Below are 16,869 nucleotides of genomic sequence, written 5' to 3'. Positions count from 1 at the left end.
ATTTTATTAGGAGACCTAAAGGAGAGGCCTGTTACCTTTAGATGCTGTAATTACTACTTTTATAGCATAAGGTCGTTTTGATAGCATAAGGTCATTAAATATCAGGTCACTCATTTGAAAAACTCCACATCAGCTCAGGGTTAGTTCTTGGCTTGAATCTCCCTTCCCTTCCCTTCCCTTTCCCCCCTCCCCAGTGCTTATTCTAATACACATTCACAGAATCATTCAGGTTGGAAAAGACCCTCGGGATCATCAAGTCCAACCTATAACCCTTACTCTACAGAGTTCACCCCCAAACTATATCCCCAAGCAGCACATCTAAACCAGCTTTAAGCACATCCAGGGCTGGTGACAATTTGAGGCACACACACAATGTGTTAGAAGACAGCACAGAAAGAGCTGGAATTTGCAAAGCACCTTGTTTGGAGAAGGGGAAATTCAATCACCTCTTTTGGGAAGGGAAAGGTGAACAGCATTGAAAGCCTTCAAAAAGGCAGAGTCTAAAATTATAGTGGTTAGCACCAGAGGGTATGTTAGAATATTACTCCTGCTATGCCAGTTGGCATGCAAGGCTTCCACTTAGCAGCAAAGAATGTTGCTAATGTGCCTCAAGTGTTTCTAAATTCAAATTAAACACTTCCTCATTCTGTGTTTATGCTGGGACCATTCTTTCATGGCTTGAAGAGCCCAAACTGCGCTGCTCAGACTGCTGTGCCCATCTCGATGCACGGACACAAGAATAACTCTAGGATCACTTCAGAGAGGTTTCTGGCTTGGTGGTTTGACTTCGTGCAAGAACTTGCCAGCTGGAAACATGCACATAGTGATGGCAGCAAGAATTACAGTGTCAGGACAGGTTGACCATTGCCCATGTCTGGAATGCTCCCCACTGACCAGCGTGGGATCCATCAGAGTACAAGCAAAGCCACCAATGCCTACCACCTGCACCACAGGAGTTTTATTTTGTCTGTTTAATAATCATTTGAGAGCTTTGTTTTGCCATTTCAAATTCATTTCCCCCCTTCATATTCATATCTCAGTTTTCTTAAAAAGTGAAAATATTCATTTTCCCTCTTTTGAGCTGTTTTTCAGAACATATTGAGACCTTCCCACTCAGTGCTACTCCATTTGAGCACAGAAAAAGGGAGACATCCCAAATGACTACTTGTCTCTGAATACACAGAAAATAAATCTCTAACATTTCCCTGAGAGTTCTTTGGCCATTTGCATTTGAAACAGTTCATCACTATTAACAACAAACCCAACTGCATCACTTAACTCAGCAGACAAACACTGCCTGGTCCTGCATCCAGCACCGAGACTGAACTGCTGCAGCTTGTCTATGGGAAGGTGTCAGATCTCAAAATGCTAGGAACCCTCACTGTGCCATTTTGTGGTTGAGTCACAAGGAGAAAGAGCTTTCTTTAGTCCTCTCTTCTCCCTCCTCTTCAAGTGTATATGAAATGGTAGAGCAGTCTGGCAGTAAGAAAGTAATTTCCCTTCTTGTTGAAGTGGTATGGAACATTTCACTTCAGGACATGGTTTTAGCAGGCACGGTGGACTTGATAACCTTAGTGGTCTTCTCTAACCTTCTAGATTCTATGATTTTGTCTTGAATTAACACACACAAACACTTCTTTAGAAGGAACATCTCCATTCACCTCTACCAGTGCTGTCTAGGAGTTTTCAACAGAGCAAGACACTGAAAAACTGATCTTGCTTTCTTAATTTCCTTCTAATTTGGCTGGAAAGTCAATGAAAATGTTTTGTCTCATATGCCTAATTGGGAATTCCTTTGAACAGGCCAAGTGCAGAAGTTTTGCTCATCATCAGATCACAGAATCCCAGAATGGCTTAGGTTGGAAGGGACCTCAGAGCTCATCTGCTCCAATTCAGTACTCAAGATTTGGCCTCACCAGCGCAGAGTACGGAGGAACAATCATAGAATCATTAGGGTTGGAAGGGACCTCAAAGATCATCCAGTTCCAACTCCCTTGCCGTGGGCAGAGACACTTCACACCAGATCATGTTGCTCAGAGGCTGGTCCTGTTGGTAACACTATTCCTGATACAGGCCAGGATGCTGTTGGCCTTCTTGGCCACCCAAGCACACTGCTGGCTCATATTTAGCTGCCTGTTGATCAATGCCCCCAGCTCTTTCACAACATGGCACTGGACAGAAAGCACACAACAATGTGACTTTTTAAGCACATCCCACCCACAGGATAAAATTAAATGCTTGAGTCCTCAACATGATGTTAGAAAAAATCCTGTGAAGCCAGTGAAGGAAGTGGCTTTTTTTCCAGGCTTTTACAGAGAAATCATCTCCCAGTGCCACTTAATCTTGTCCCACTGAGTTTGATAATCTATTAATATCCTCATTTGCTCACTCGGGCTCAAGGGGGAAAGGTATCTACTGTCTCTAAATGTCAGCACCATGTATCTGCATTTCCTAGTGACTTCTGTGGAATTAGCATTTTCTGTTTACTTTGTCAAAACCCTAGGAAATTACACTTTCAGCACATCATCATTATTAAAGTTAAAAAGTCAAGATCCAAAGAGAAGTTGCCAGATGAAAACTGCATATTCAAACCTGATTTTTCTGTGCGGTTGTATATGGATTTGCAATTCTTCCCAAATGTGTGCTCACTTGTTCAAATGCAATTGCATAAGTATCAGCTACCTCTCCCAGGGTTTTCTGATATTATCTAATCAATAAGCATTTGCTTATGCTTTACTGCTTCTCATTTTTGTAGTGCTTTGTTTCTGGTTTTGCAGAATATCATACATGCAATTGTTAGACTTCATTTCCCCCCTCCTCCTTACCAGCAGACCTTTTTTAAACCAAATCTTCCTTATTGCCAGGTAATTATTTGTTCTAAAATTACCATTTACAGTTATTTTCTGTATAATTAGACAGGGGCTTATCCCTGGAAGTGTTCAAGGCCAGATTGGATGAGGCCTTTAAGCAACCTAGTCTAGTGGAAGGTTTCCCTGCCCATGGCAGGGGAGTTGGGATTAGATGATGATCTTTAAGGCCCCTTCCAACCCAAACCATCCTGTCATTCTATGAACCAACACTCTGCATCACTGTAAGAAAGAAAAACAGACTCCAAAACCTAAAAGATGTCATAGCTAGTTAAAAACACTCTGCAAGGAAGCTAAGGCTTTCCCCCCCATATGCACCAGAAGTTACACCTAACAGTAGAGGAGTCTCCAGTGATAGAAGAGATTTTGGTATATATAGGAAACCCAGAGATTTTTGTTATTCATTTGACAACTCACCTGCCACTACAATTAAAAAAGAATGAAGTTTTTTCACTAATCCAACCAGTCACTCATGCCCAAAACACTGTCCATACAGGCCAGAATTAGCAACCCACTGCTGATTTTGTCTGACCTCATCCTTCCCGCGCCCCTCCCCCCAGTAATTATTCAGTTATTTGAACATCAAATGAGTAGGAAATGAAAAACATATATAAATAAAAGGGATTTTTTCCCCATTGTCACACTAACAATAAATACATCTCACAGCCATCTATTTTCCAGGGAGTCGGCAGGCAAGAAAAACCAAAAACAAAAAAGGTAAAAAAAAAAGTGAAGTTCATTTGAAAGCTAAAGCTTTACAAAATAACCTTCAGTGGGGAGAGAGAGCGACGCCTGTCATTGTCCTGGAGGAAATCCGTGTTGATTTGACAGGCTGATAAGCCTTTGAAAACCCTGCGCTGAAAATACACAGCAGACCTTTCATTTATTTATTTATTTATTTCGCCCCTTTCGCCGAGCTCGGGAAGCGCCCAGCTGAGAAAGGATTCGCTGCGCAGGAATAGGAGCTAAATTAGCTGCGTGTCGGAACGCCTCATCAGACCCAAAGCTACGAGTCCTTAGCAGAACTTGGGCCCCAGCAAAGGGCTTTGTTCAGGTACTCCAGAGCGATCACCGCTCCCGTGTGCCCTGAGATCACTTCAGCATTCTTTGACCTATCTCAACTCCAAGCCATATCTTACAGCAAATCTGAGAAACAGGTAGGGGGTTTGCTGTTTGGTTTGGGGTGGACCCGTTCGGGAAGAAAGAACATAGCAGCATTACTTACCTCAGGGTGCAGTAGGAAGAATGTGGACAGCAGGTCAAGAGAGGTTCTCCTTCCACTCTGCCCTGGTGAGGCCACACCTGAAGTGTTTTGTCCAATTCTGGGCTCTCCAGTTCGAGAGGGACAAGGAACTACTGGAGAGAGTCCAACAGAGGGCTGTGAAGACTCTGAAGGGACTGGAGCAGCACTTTTTTGAGAAGAGACTGAGAGACTTGGGGTCCTTTAGCCTAGAAGAGAGCAAACTGAGAAGGAATTTCACGAGTGCTTTTAAGCACCCAAAAAAAGGGTGAGGTCATGAGGGTGGGTCTGGGTTCTTTTCAGGTGTAGCCAATGATGGGGTAATAGTTAACAGCTGCGAACTAGAACACAGGAGGCTTCACTTAAGGAAAAAATGACTTTGAGAGTGATGGAGTGTGGGAGCAGGATAGGTTGCTTAGCTGTCTTCAATGCTTTAATTCAGAAAGAAAATAAAACAAACCCCAAAACCCCACCAGTTGCTGTTCCAGTATAAAGCCTACATCAGTGTGGACTGAGTGAGAGTGCTCCTTGCTGGAGCTGGAATAGCTCTACAGTGCTCATTATCCAAACTGGAAAGCCTCCAGTGCTTGATGGAGAAACTGGAATAGGAGCATAGCTTGAGAGGAGCTTTTCCTTCTGCTAGAGCCACGTGCTTGGAACAAAAGTAATGTGACAGACCTACTGAAACTTATGACTGAATTATTGCTGGAGCAAGGAATACTTGTGGGGGGTTTTGTTGGGTTTTCTTGCACTTTCATATCAATCTCTGGGCAGCATAACTGCTGTGGATGGGGTGGGGAAGGGGGGAAATAATTTTTTAAAAGGTGCCTCTCAGCTTTTACTCTTATTCTTGTGCTGACCTTAATTTGCCCTCTTTCCCAGATGGCCACTCATCTCTCAGTTCTGGGATGATAACTGGCACTGTTATGCTTGTCATACTACTGCAAACCTGTTCTCCTTAAATTCTGTACTCTGTGAAGTGCCAAAAAATATTACATTTAAAAAACATAAAATTAAAGAACAGAGTCTCTTCTTGACAAGGAGAGGGCAAAGAACACAAAAGGTTATTGCCCTGGAGCTTTGGGGGTATTGTTTTCTCACTATTTGTTTTATTTTAAACTTACTCAAATGAGCTCAGTTCTGCTGTCCCAGTGAAACAAGGCTGTCATGTTCTTCTGAGTACAATTCATCAATCATCCCATCACAGCTGAGGCTGACAGGAAAAAACACCTTCCTCTCAAACATATGCTTGGGCAATCTTGGCCTTGTGGCTGAAGATAAACTCTCTAAAATTGTTTAGAGAGGAGAAAAGAGTCCTAGCAAAAAGCAGCAAGTGGTGTGGTGAGCACATTGTGCTGAAGGGCTCAACAAGAGGATAAGTACCACTGCAGCCTGCTCTGAGGAGCACCCTTGCCCACTGTTTACCCAGGAAACCTTTCCCACTAGCACAGAGATAGGAAAACAGACTGAAGTGGAAAGGACTTCCTCTGTGGTATGCCATAGATACAACACCTTGGAGCTGAACTCCTTTTCTGACAAGCATGCACCCTCCTGAAGATGGTCTGAGTCCCAGGCACAGTGTCAGCTTCTTTGATGGGGAGCATCTTCTGGTTTGGGGTGGGTTTGTTTCTTCAGCAGTCATGAATGCTCCTGCCCACACACATCTCTTGTGTTTCATCTGCCCAATTGCTAAACTTACTAGGCAACAAGAGAAAAATGCAAAGTCGTTATTCTGCAAAACTTTGCACATCCACTGAACTTTGTGCTCTCTGGACAGTTCAGCTAAATGCACCAGGACTGCTTGCAAAGCACAAAGTTAAGCTCAGGCGCAAGTCGTCACAGAATCAAGGAGAACATCAGCAGCCCTGGGCACTCACGTTCTCTTAAGCTGCTTCTGTTTGCTCTGCTTCTCCTCCATCCTGCGGCTGGACGTTTAGAATAACAATCATGCTGGGGCGCGCTGTCGAAAGGAACAGAGGCTTGAGAACCAAATGCTCTTCCCTGGGATTTCCCTGGGGGCAAAGGCACTAAATTACACATACATTCAGTTTGTGTTTACCCAATCGATGGAAACACCCCACCACAAATCATTTGACTAATGTTGGATGCAATTGACTTCAAAATTAATTCCTTTCCACAGTTCCACCAGAGTCAGAAGGGAAATAACACTCTTCAGAACATATTAAGTGTATTCTTTTATCTCATGTAGTTCTGACCCCTAAGATGTAGATTTTACCTTTTTCTCAGAGCCTGGTTCCTTTCTTTTCTTCTCTTTAAAGCAGCTGTTAGCAACTTAAACCTTATTGGGTTTTTGTGAGCAAGAAATCAGCTTTCCCTTCCTTTGCTATATCTGGCTCCTCAAAAAAGATATCTCACCATGGTATGTGTAAGGCTTTTGTTTCAGTCAATTGACCAACATCTGAAGAGAGATGAAAAACTACTATATTAGAGTCATAGAATTGTCAGGGTTGGAGGGGACCTCAAGAATCATCCAGTTCCACGCCCCCCCTGCAGTGGGGCTCTGAGCAACCTGATGTAGTGTGAGGTGTGAGGAACTGGGAGCCAGGGAGTGTGCTCTGTGAAGAGCTCTTGGTTGGAAGCGAGCTTTTACTGGGAATGAGCGTTCAAAGTCACCATATATCAAAGTCTGTTTAGGGGGACACTTTGATCATCTTCAATCAAATTATTTCTTCTGTGAATGGATTGAACCATCACCACTGAACAAATCACTTCATTAGAATGTCATTCCTGTGAAAAACTGCCTCAAAAACAACACTGCAGAAGAGTTGCACAATAGTTCTTTGGACACCACTTCGTAACAGGCTGGAAGTAAAGATCTATTTATTTTGGGACAGCTGTTTGCTTCCTGTGATTGAAACAGTCTGTAGACCAAGATAATGCTTCAACCTCAAAACCTTAATTAGTTTAATATCAATCTGGCATAGCTTTCAACAGGGCTAAGGAACAGAGCAGTGAGTGGTGTTTTGTAGAAGAGTTTTACAGATGCAATTTGATGAATGGTTAGGCCTGAGCTCAGGAAATAACTTGAACTTCATCTAATTTGTGGAGGAGATGCAGATCCCCAGATTGTGCCTGAATGTATTGGCTCAAAGACCCTGACAAACCAACCTTTGAAATGGATCTGCCAGCACCTTTCCATAAATTAGGTGGTCTGCCAGTCTTTTTCCATACATTAAGGGCCTTGCCAAGGGATCTTCCCATAAATTAAGTACCCTGAAGTCTCAAAAATGTTTGCATTTCAGAAATGAGTCTTTCAGACACCAGGAAAGCCAAAGAAACAAGACACCCCCAACCCTGCAGTAGGGTCAGAAACCACTGACTGGGAGCAGAGCACAAGAGTAGCACCTCACTTGCTTCCTAGGTCTTTGCTTTGTATATTTTTGCCCCCAAACTCCCTACCAGCTAACACTTCACAGATTATCTGCCTTGAAACAAACTCTTCAAAGTCCTTCTTGGACCTCAGGAAAAGTTCCTTTATTTCTATCATTTCCTAGCTGTGTCTGCTAGGATCTCATTTCAGCAGACACCCCCCAGCTCCACCACAAGTCTCCACTATTCTTTCAACTCATTGTCCTAAGCTGAAGAAGATCCTTCCTCACTGCACTCTGCCAAAATCCTTCAGCTGAGGATGTTCATTCCTCAAATGCAGTCTCTTGTCTTCTGAATAGCTCTGTCTGGCATGCAACAACAATGAAGCAAATATAGGTTCTTCATTGATGCTGTTTAGCCTCACCCTAGGAGGAGCCTAAGTGTAACCCCCAAACCTAACACAGTCATCAAAACCATTTGTTTTTAAACCTAAGTAACTGAGTGAAAGATTTAGAATTATAGGTTAAAAACTGCCAAACTTTGCCCTGCTGCTATACTCTGGTGCTGTGTATCAGTAAACCAGCTTAGGTCCAAGCACCAAGCTAGGTTAAGTAACAGCCAATTTTATTAGGACATGCTTAGAATTGTCTCTACAGCACAGGAATGTATAGGACATTGAATATATGGAGCATGGAATCTGTTCCAACTCATATTCAGTATTATTCACTGCTTTCTCATGCTTGCTAACGCTGCCAAAGCAGAAAGAAATGTGTGCTTTAAATGAAATTAGAAGGGGGGGAAAAAATAGACATAAAGCTTGCATGAAAATGAGACAAATTTGCTTCTCTTGCTCTACTTACCAGTTGTAATTATAATTTCACACTGTTTGTTTACGTGCAGCAGCAATGCCTGTTGGATCATATTAACTTGCATGTAGAAGTGTGAGCAATCAAATCCTATTAATTTCAAAGAGGATTCTCAAAGGGGAGGCTCCAGTTGATGCAAATTAATGAAACTTTTTCTGACAACACTAGCGAAAATAAATGGCATTAAGAGCAGAATTTGTAAGCACAAGGAAGCAGAAGGGAGAAGAGCTCGTAGCACAGCTCTGTTACAGTCTAAAAGCCTTTGCCTTCATCAGCTGCTCTCAACAGAAAACTCAACTAAAACAGTGTTAGTCCTCTACCCCAAATTACAGGAGGAATACAATTTGGCTTCACTGCAGAGTGGGGGGAAGCACTCAGGTAGCCAGAACAGCACCCAAGCCAGTCTGCCAGAGGCTCCTAAACATCTTTGCATGGTTTAGTTGATTAGGTGATGTTGGATGATAGGTTGGAAACGATGATCTTGAAGGTCTCTTCCAACCTGGTTTATTCTATTCTGTTATTCTATCTTTGAACCAATCTTCCTTTGACAGCTGTTTTGTCATGCAGTTAACAACTTCTAAAGATTCAGTTCTGTAAACATAAGCAAATGTTGCACCAGGGGAAGGTTTGGTTGGGTATCAGAACAAACTTCTTCAGGCTGGAACACATCTGCCAGAGGAGGTTTAAGCTGGATGTTAGGAAATATTTCTTCACTGAAAGGGTTCTCAAACATTGGAATGGTCTGATCAAGACAGTGGTGGAGTCTCCATTCCTGGAGGTATGTAAGGAGGAAGGAGAAAAAGGAGAAGGCAAGCAATATTCAGAGATCACTCCACCAGTGCTAGAGATCACAAAGTTTCTTGCAATTTGCTTCACTCCAGTGACTAGAGTTTTGAAAAGTTGAATTTTCAGAGCAGCAGAATGCTCTGGGTAAACTCTGTAGTCATCAAGAACCTTCTGTAGCTATGGATAATTATTTCAGTGATTACCTGCCACACTTGCTGGCACATATTATCAGCAGCTTTAATTTCCAGCCTTTGAAAACTGTTTTGTTTTGTTTTATGGACAAGCCAACCTTCTATTTTCTTCACCAAGAGGGACAAAATAATTCCCTAATCTTTCTACTACCTGTCTGCTTGAGCATTACTTTTCAGACACAAGGTGCTGTGATTGGATTTTCACAGTTGCTTCCTAAGCCGTCATGGTGAGAGATTTGTGTCCCACAGCCATCTCTGGCACAGCACCTCGCCTGGAGCACTCCCTGAGAACAATCTTTGCCACCAGAGGATCACTGCTGACCTCAGTAATTGCATGGGCAGCCGTGGTTACTCCTCTAGGACCCTCCTCTAGGAACCTCCTGTTCAAAAGTAGAGTGCATCAGGCTAGAGAAGTTATGTGGCAAAAGCAAATCTGAAGCTGCAGTCATTCTCTCATTCTCTTTAGACATAGCTACTCTAAGGACAAAAAAAAGCTAATGGTTTCCTGTTCCATAAAATGTAAATAAACTAAAGTAAAACAAAATGAAGCAAAACCCAAACAAACAAAACAAAACACAACCCCAGGTTCCTCCTCCTCAGTCTATAACTCCTCTGGTTCTTGGCAGCCAGTTCCACACTTCCTTGAACATGGGGTTAAGATGCTTTCTAAGCCTACACAAGGGTCCCTCTCTAGCTCCAGCTCCCCCTTCAATATTTTATTTAAATGAAACTGTCAAAGTTCTCTGTCTTGCCCAGAGAAGATGATGCCAAAGACTCAGCAAACACTGAAAATCCCTGGTGAGCCAACAAATGTCCCCAATCAATATCCACTCCTGTCAAATGAACATCACTCCTCACTAATTTCACAGGGAAATAAATTAAAGCTCGGTGCTTGGTGGTTGGAACATTAGCATAGTGACAGATTCAGTTTAGGATGATTTCACAGCCATAAAATGCATTTACAAATTGCCTTTTGTAATCACTTCATGATGGGGTTTGTATTTGTGTTTGCACACATGTAAAAGTAAACTTCCCTTAAGCACCAGGATTGAAACTCAGGTTCCAAAGAACATATCCAGTGCCCTGGGGGGGGGTTTTCTCCAGAGATTCATAGGATAGAAAATAACAACGTTATGGTTTAGAGACTCTCCCTGTCCACCTACACATTCAAATATTATATATCAGACCAAAAAATAAAGTGAATTGCAAATAAGAGAACACTGAGAAGGCTCTCTGGCAGTTGCCCAAAGTGAGCATGCACTTTTTTTTGCAGTACATTAGCTTTTCAGGATGAAATCCATTCTCAGTTTGAAAACTGCAGGTCAAATCCATCTGACTTTCTACAAGACTGTGGTGGGTTGAAATTACCCCCAGAACAAAATTGCCAGACCAGCTCAGATGGAAGCAAATGGAGCTATCTTTACAAGCAAAGCTACGGTCTAAGAATATGAAATGCAGTGAATAGGTGCAAAGTATACAACATCTACATGAATTTACCATTTACAGACAACACAAGAACCCCCCCTGGACAAAACCAAGGGGTTACCAATAGCTTCCCCCTCTCTGTTCCCTTATCCCCTGTCAAAGGGACAAGAGAAAAGAGGAGAAAAGCAGGGAGTAGTTTGTTAGTACTTAGCCACAACAAAGAAACTCAGCCAAGGTTGGCAGAGGCAACCAGCTAGAATCTGCTAGAGAGAAGAGCTGGAAAAGAGAGTTAGTTTATACAACTAACCTTATGTTAATTATCAGACCAATGGGACCTTAGTTAGACCTTATCATTTATTTCTCTTCTTCTGCATCTAATGGTAATTTATTTACATTATTCTACCACTTTCCACTCAATCTGTGGAAAATTTCCTCAGCATCAGCCTCCAATTGCCACAAACGAGAAATCTTCAGCTACTTCTGTGGGGGCAGGAGAGGAAGTACCAATTTCAAGCTGTGATTAAGGTTATCCTAGAGTAAACATTTAAAACCTTCCAGGTGAACACCGTAGAAATGCTGCCTTCTCCTCCACTGGCATGGCAGACAACTGTGTTGGAAACGTTTAAAGTGAGAGGAAGCGAAATCATCCTGCGCTCCCCTGGAAGAGTCTTTGTGTCTGTTAATTTTGTTTTAAACTCTGCAGCTTTATGCACTTCCAATTTAACACACCAGCCTTCATTTATCCCTGTAGGGCACCACAGACAGCTGCAAAGTGAAGATTCAACTGGATGTTGGCAGGCTTGCACAGAACTGTAATGTTGCCCTGGGTTACAGTTACAGTCTAATTTTGGCTGGTGAGTAAACACACTTGAGTTTGGTTGTTTGAACTTTGGTGATCATTGGTTGATCCTCAGACTAAGACTGATGTGAATCCTTTCTTTGCCTTGTGCCTTCTTCTGAATTTGCATTTTACCTTTCATCCTACATTTGCCATTCTTGTCTAGCTCTCAAACTCTTCTGCCTGCTTTGCCTTCTGCATTTACTGAGGGCCACCTTCCAATTTTTTTTCCCCCCAGAAAAACAGTTCCCAGGTCTCTTAGTGTCTGTCATACTGCCCTGACTTTCATGCAAGGCCAAAGCACAGAAGTTCAAAAGCCTTCTCTGCTTTGCTACAGAGTATATGAACTGTGCCTCGAGTCAGTTACCTGTGTGTGAGATCTCCAGGTAGTGAGATCCAATGCAGAAGAGGTAGAGCAGCAAAATCCCTGGGAAGGTTAATGATTTAGCAACTTCAAGCTTTACATCTGATTGACAACAGACAAACAGGATTTTTTTTATCCCATAAAGAGGTCTGTGAGTTCTCAGCCTCTATTTTCTGTCTTCTTTCAGTTCAATATCATAGAATGGCTTAGGCTGGAAGAGACCTTAGAGATCATCTAATCCAATCTCCCTGCCATAGGCAAGGACACCTCTCAACTAGACCAGGCTACTCAAGGCCCCATCCAACCTGGCCTTGAAGGGATGAGGCATCCACAATTTCTCTGGACAATCCATTCTTGGCACCCTCAAAGTGAAGAATTTCTTTGTAAGATGCAATTTAAACCTATTCTCCTTCAATTTAAATCCATTTCCCCTTGTTCTATCAGTGGACACTCTTGTAAGAAGTCCCTTTCCAGCCTACCTTCAGGTACTGGAAGGCAGCTCTAAGGTCCCCCTGGAGTCTTCTCTTCTCCAGGCTGAACAATCCCAGTTCCCTTAGCCCATCCTCTCTGCTCACCATCCTCAGATCTGTGCACACTACAGGGAGGACAGTCACAACAGTGAGGGTAGGCCACCCCAGCCTTTTTCAGGTTGTGATGAGCTTGAAAAACAGGAGAGGAAAGGGTTATTTCAATTTTCAGTGAGTTACACTGGATGTATCTCTGGCATAAGCCTCTAATTCAGCCCTGTGCAGCACAGCCTTTCCCTCCGCTGCATGCTCCATCCACCACCACAGGAGCCAACTATCTAATCACACTAAATACGCACTCCTTCTGGAGGAGTTTTATTAGCAGAATTTAAGCAAACAAAAGCAATTTCTGCTCTGCTGAGATGTGCCTTTGTACTTAACCCTACTGGGAGGGGAAAGATTTGGAAATTTGTCCTTTGAACCGCTCTGTGTAGAATCTAAGTCAGGCAGCTGCTCATCCCTGTGGACACTGCGTGAACAAATTCCCCACATGGCATTTTATATCTCATTTTCATCTCCTTGAACTAAACAGAAACAATCTGACAACTGCTTTATGCAAATGTGCTCTGAACTTCTTTGAAGCAGCTATTTTTAAAGGCAGCTACCCTCTCTGCTTGGGGCTGAGCACTGCAATGATTTATGCCTCTCTCAATAGTGAAAGGGGGAAAAAAAATGAAAATAAAAATGCTAGAAGTTATTTTCTCCATGGCTTGCCCCATTAGATGTATTTATTCTGACAGGAAGTGCTGAAATGCTAGCAATAAAGTGCTGGGATTACACATTTGAGCCCAGGATCAAAATTCAGCAGAAAATTCCCACGTAAGGCTTGAAACTTCGAAGGGGAATGGGAGAGATGCATTATTGAAGCAGCCACCCAGTCAGACCCAGGTTATCTGCAGCAAGAGCTGGGAGCTGAAGGGTCACAGGGAAAAGGAGGGGAAAAAGTAGTTGAAACTATGTGAATAGAACCCATAAACCTGGTTTAGGGGAGAAAAATAGCTGAAAATAGGCAAAGCTAAGCAAATGGAGAAGGTTAAACACAGTTTTAGCAGGCAGAGATTAGAAAGGTTTTAGCACAAATGTAGTTCCAAGGACAAAGAAGTGGATTCCCTAAGTCTTATCAATAAGGATTTATATCTATTTGCCTTCTTCATCAGTTACCTACAATTTCAGTTGTGATTTTTTTGGTTGGGGGGAAGGGGGGGCAACAATTAACTCTCACCATGGACTTGGTAATGTGTGACAGAATTAATTTCTCTATCATGCTGGAAATGTTAGTAGAAGAGAAATAACTGATAAATCCTGATTATCCAGAGAAAACATTGGAGTTCATTTTGCTACTGCAGGCTTCTGCAATTCTAAAACGGTCTTTTCAGAGCTAAACAAGAAGAGAAACCAACCAAACAAGCCAGCCAAGCAGAGAGCACACCTTAAAAGCACAGAGTCATAAAAAAATCATAACAATCATGGATTAAGGTTCAAAAGTATCAAAGGAATCTTCAATATTCTTTTGTATCTCCTGACTTGCTGTAATTTTTCTTCCTTCTCTGGGGTGTTCTTTGTCCTGAGCTGTAAGGCTGTGACATAATCAGCCTTAGAAGGAGGAGTAGCCAAACTCATATGCAGCTCATTTATCCTGATTATCACTCTGACTGTACTACTTCTGAAACTCGCTCCTTTGGAGCCACCTCAGCATGTCTGCATGGTTCCCCCATTCAGCTGTACTGCAAGAATTTTTGTTCAACTCACTGTGCACCATCTGGAAAAATGATTTCAAACCACAAATCTGATGACAGCTGCCATCCTTCCTTCCCTCTTGCTGAGAGGTGGCAGCGTCAGTTGGAGGGATGGATTGAAGATGGAGCAGGAAGCCCAGATTGAAGAGCACAAAGAGTTCCACTGTATTAGATGTCTCCTTGCTTGGATTTGGCATGCATCTTGTCTGTGTGCACTCACAACATATGTTTGGGTTAGCTGTAGCTGTGATGACAGCATATTCCTTAGTTCTGAATGTAGGCTCTGCAAAGGGTGGGACCAGCAAGCTGGACCGAGGACCAAAGCCTTTTGTCACAGATATACTTCTATTTATTGACTAGTTGTGGAGTAGGAACTGAAGGCACAGATCAGAGAAGTATTCATAATGATCCTTTCTGCCTATTACATCCAAGGGAATAACTCTGGTGTGAGTTCAAATTCCCACTTTAGCTTATTTTCAAGTCAACATCATTCTTAATGTTTCATATGACACAGAGCAAATTCCAAGAAGCTGGTGAAACTCCAAGATACTCATGTGAGCCAGCTCATCACCTTCTCATGTACACCATAAACTTGAGATGGTTGGGGTTTCAGTACTTGGGGGAGCCAGTTAAATTCATTTTGAATGCAGAAGCATAAACCATGCCCCTGTGCTAACACAGTGGCTACTTAAAGCTGTTTTAGACAGACATGCAAGCACAGAAACACAGAGGGATACATTAAAGAGTGACAACACAACTGTTAATTTCCCATACAGACCTTTAGGGTGAGTGTTATTGTGAGGTCATAAGAGCTTACAGGATGCAGTATTGAAACAGGATTATTTCTCTTTCTCAGTCTGTATTTCAGATTCATAGCTACTCTTAGACTCATCCAAAACCTTCTGAGTCAGCAGAACAAAAACAAACCTACAGAGCGCTTGTTTGCCTTTTCTAGTTCCTAATCAGTTAGACAGTTAGATTGGAGTCCTTCAGTCCACATCACTATTCTCCAGTATTATAAATGATATTAGTCACAGTAACATGGTTGGATCAATTCTTTTTCTCTTTTTCATTTTTCTATAGGCAGTCACGATTCAGAACAGCCAGGGATATCTGCCTGGACTATAAAGAGACTGAAAAGCAAATTGTACAAGATGGAGATGCCCCAGCGTGGATGTAAAAGGTCCCTCTGTGTTGTACAGTGTCTGATATATGGCACACATTATAACAGCATGAGAATCACTTACAGCATGTCTGACCTGTGAATGAGTTTCATTGCACTTTCCTTCTTTTTTGTCATGCTGGACTGGTTTTCCTCTTCAGTGCAAAAGTTTCCTGGAAAGAAAAGAGAAAAAGGTTTATCCATCAAAGTCACAGAAGAATGATTCAAAGAATTGAAAGAAACAAGCAAGCAATATATCAGAGACATTCACAAGTTTTTAGTTAAGTGAGCAAGTGTGTCATAGAGCAGGCAGAGTTACTGTTCTACACATTCCTTCCCAGGCTTCTGAACCCTCTGACACCCTCCTGGGGATGTGGAGGGGTGCATGACTGTCCCTTACATTCATATGATCATAGAGTGGTTTGGCCTGGAAGGGACCTTAAAGATCATCTAGTTCCAGCCCCTCTGCCATGAGGGGTTTGACTAGCCCAGGTTGCTCAAGGGCACTTGCAGTCTGGCTTTGAACTCCTCCAGGAGGAGGCAGCCACAGCCTCCCTGGGCAACCTGTTCCAGGGTCTCACCACCCTCACTGTAAAGAATTTCTTCCTAATCTCGTCTAAATCTGCCCTCCTCCAGCTTCAATCCGTTCCCTCTCTTCCTATCACCCCAAGCCTTTGTGAAAAGTTGCTCCCCAGCTTTCTTGTAGATCCCCTTCAGATATTGAATAGTAGCTGCAAGGTGTCCCTGGAGCCTTCTCTTCTCCAGGCTGAGCAGCCCCAGCTCTCACAGCCTGATGATGATGCCATACATCATGTTGGGCAATGAGGCAGGGGAAGGGTCTGGAGAACAGGTCTTGTAAGGAGCAGCTGAGGGAGCTGGGGTTGTTTGGGCTGGAGAAGAGAAGGCTGAGAGGAGACCTTCTCCTTCTGTACAACTCCCTGAGGGGCTGCAAAGGGTGAAAACCGTGGACTGCTGCATGGAAGACATTATTGGCTGCTAACTTTGTGTGAACTAATGAAGAGTTTTATCTCAATATTGTTAAATGAATAACTCCTCAGTGCTATAATTACCAATAATGACAAAAGCACATAATTTAACTACTCATTTATGAAAAAAAAAAGAATCCTATTAATATGAGAAAATTATTTAATGGATGAAATGGCCTTAATCAACTTTAGCTTTAGAAGTCTATACATCATTTATTAATACGTTTCAACTCAGTAAGTTGATAAGGCTCTTCATATCTTATCTCTAGGAGTTTACTTGGCCAGAATATTTGAAGAGGTTTTATTCTGCTTTAAGAAAATTGATTTTCTTTGACTTATTTATTTATTTAAACCCCACCATTCTATTTTTCCTCACTGTCCTGGATAGAATCTTAAGATTACTGAAAAGAAGTGGGGAAGGTACAGACTTCATAAGTGCTTTTCTGCCAGCTTATCTCTCTGGCTTATATATATATATTTTCTGTTTTAGTGCAGGAAAGTACTCTGGTTTGTTTACTTGTGCATTTATCAGCTCTCCTGGACAAACAAAC

The 16,869-nt window shown here is 42.5% G+C and overlaps 1 long non-coding RNA gene across 1 annotated transcript; it reads left to right on the top strand.

Moving 5' to 3' along the window:
* The first annotated feature begins 3,951 nt into the window (after nucleotides 1–3,951).
* Nucleotides 3,952–15,390, top strand: LOC137452181 (uncharacterized). The gene is made up of 3 exons (XR_010989995.1): nucleotides 3,952–4,024; nucleotides 11,457–11,559; nucleotides 15,254–15,390. It is a non-coding gene; the product is annotated as an uncharacterized lncRNA (long non-coding RNA).
* Nucleotides 15,391–16,869: the final 1,479 nt, after the last annotated feature.

This window comes from Melanerpes formicivorus, unplaced genomic scaffold (genome assembly GCF_026170545.1).
Source record: "Melanerpes formicivorus ecotype bairdi unplaced genomic scaffold, bMelFor1.0.p_v2 SCAF_50, whole genome shotgun sequence".
Lineage (NCBI taxonomy): Eukaryota > Metazoa > Chordata > Aves > Piciformes > Picidae > Melanerpes > Melanerpes formicivorus.
Note: the sequence above shows the minus strand (reverse complement) of the source record. Positions and strands in the feature narration are given on the sequence as shown.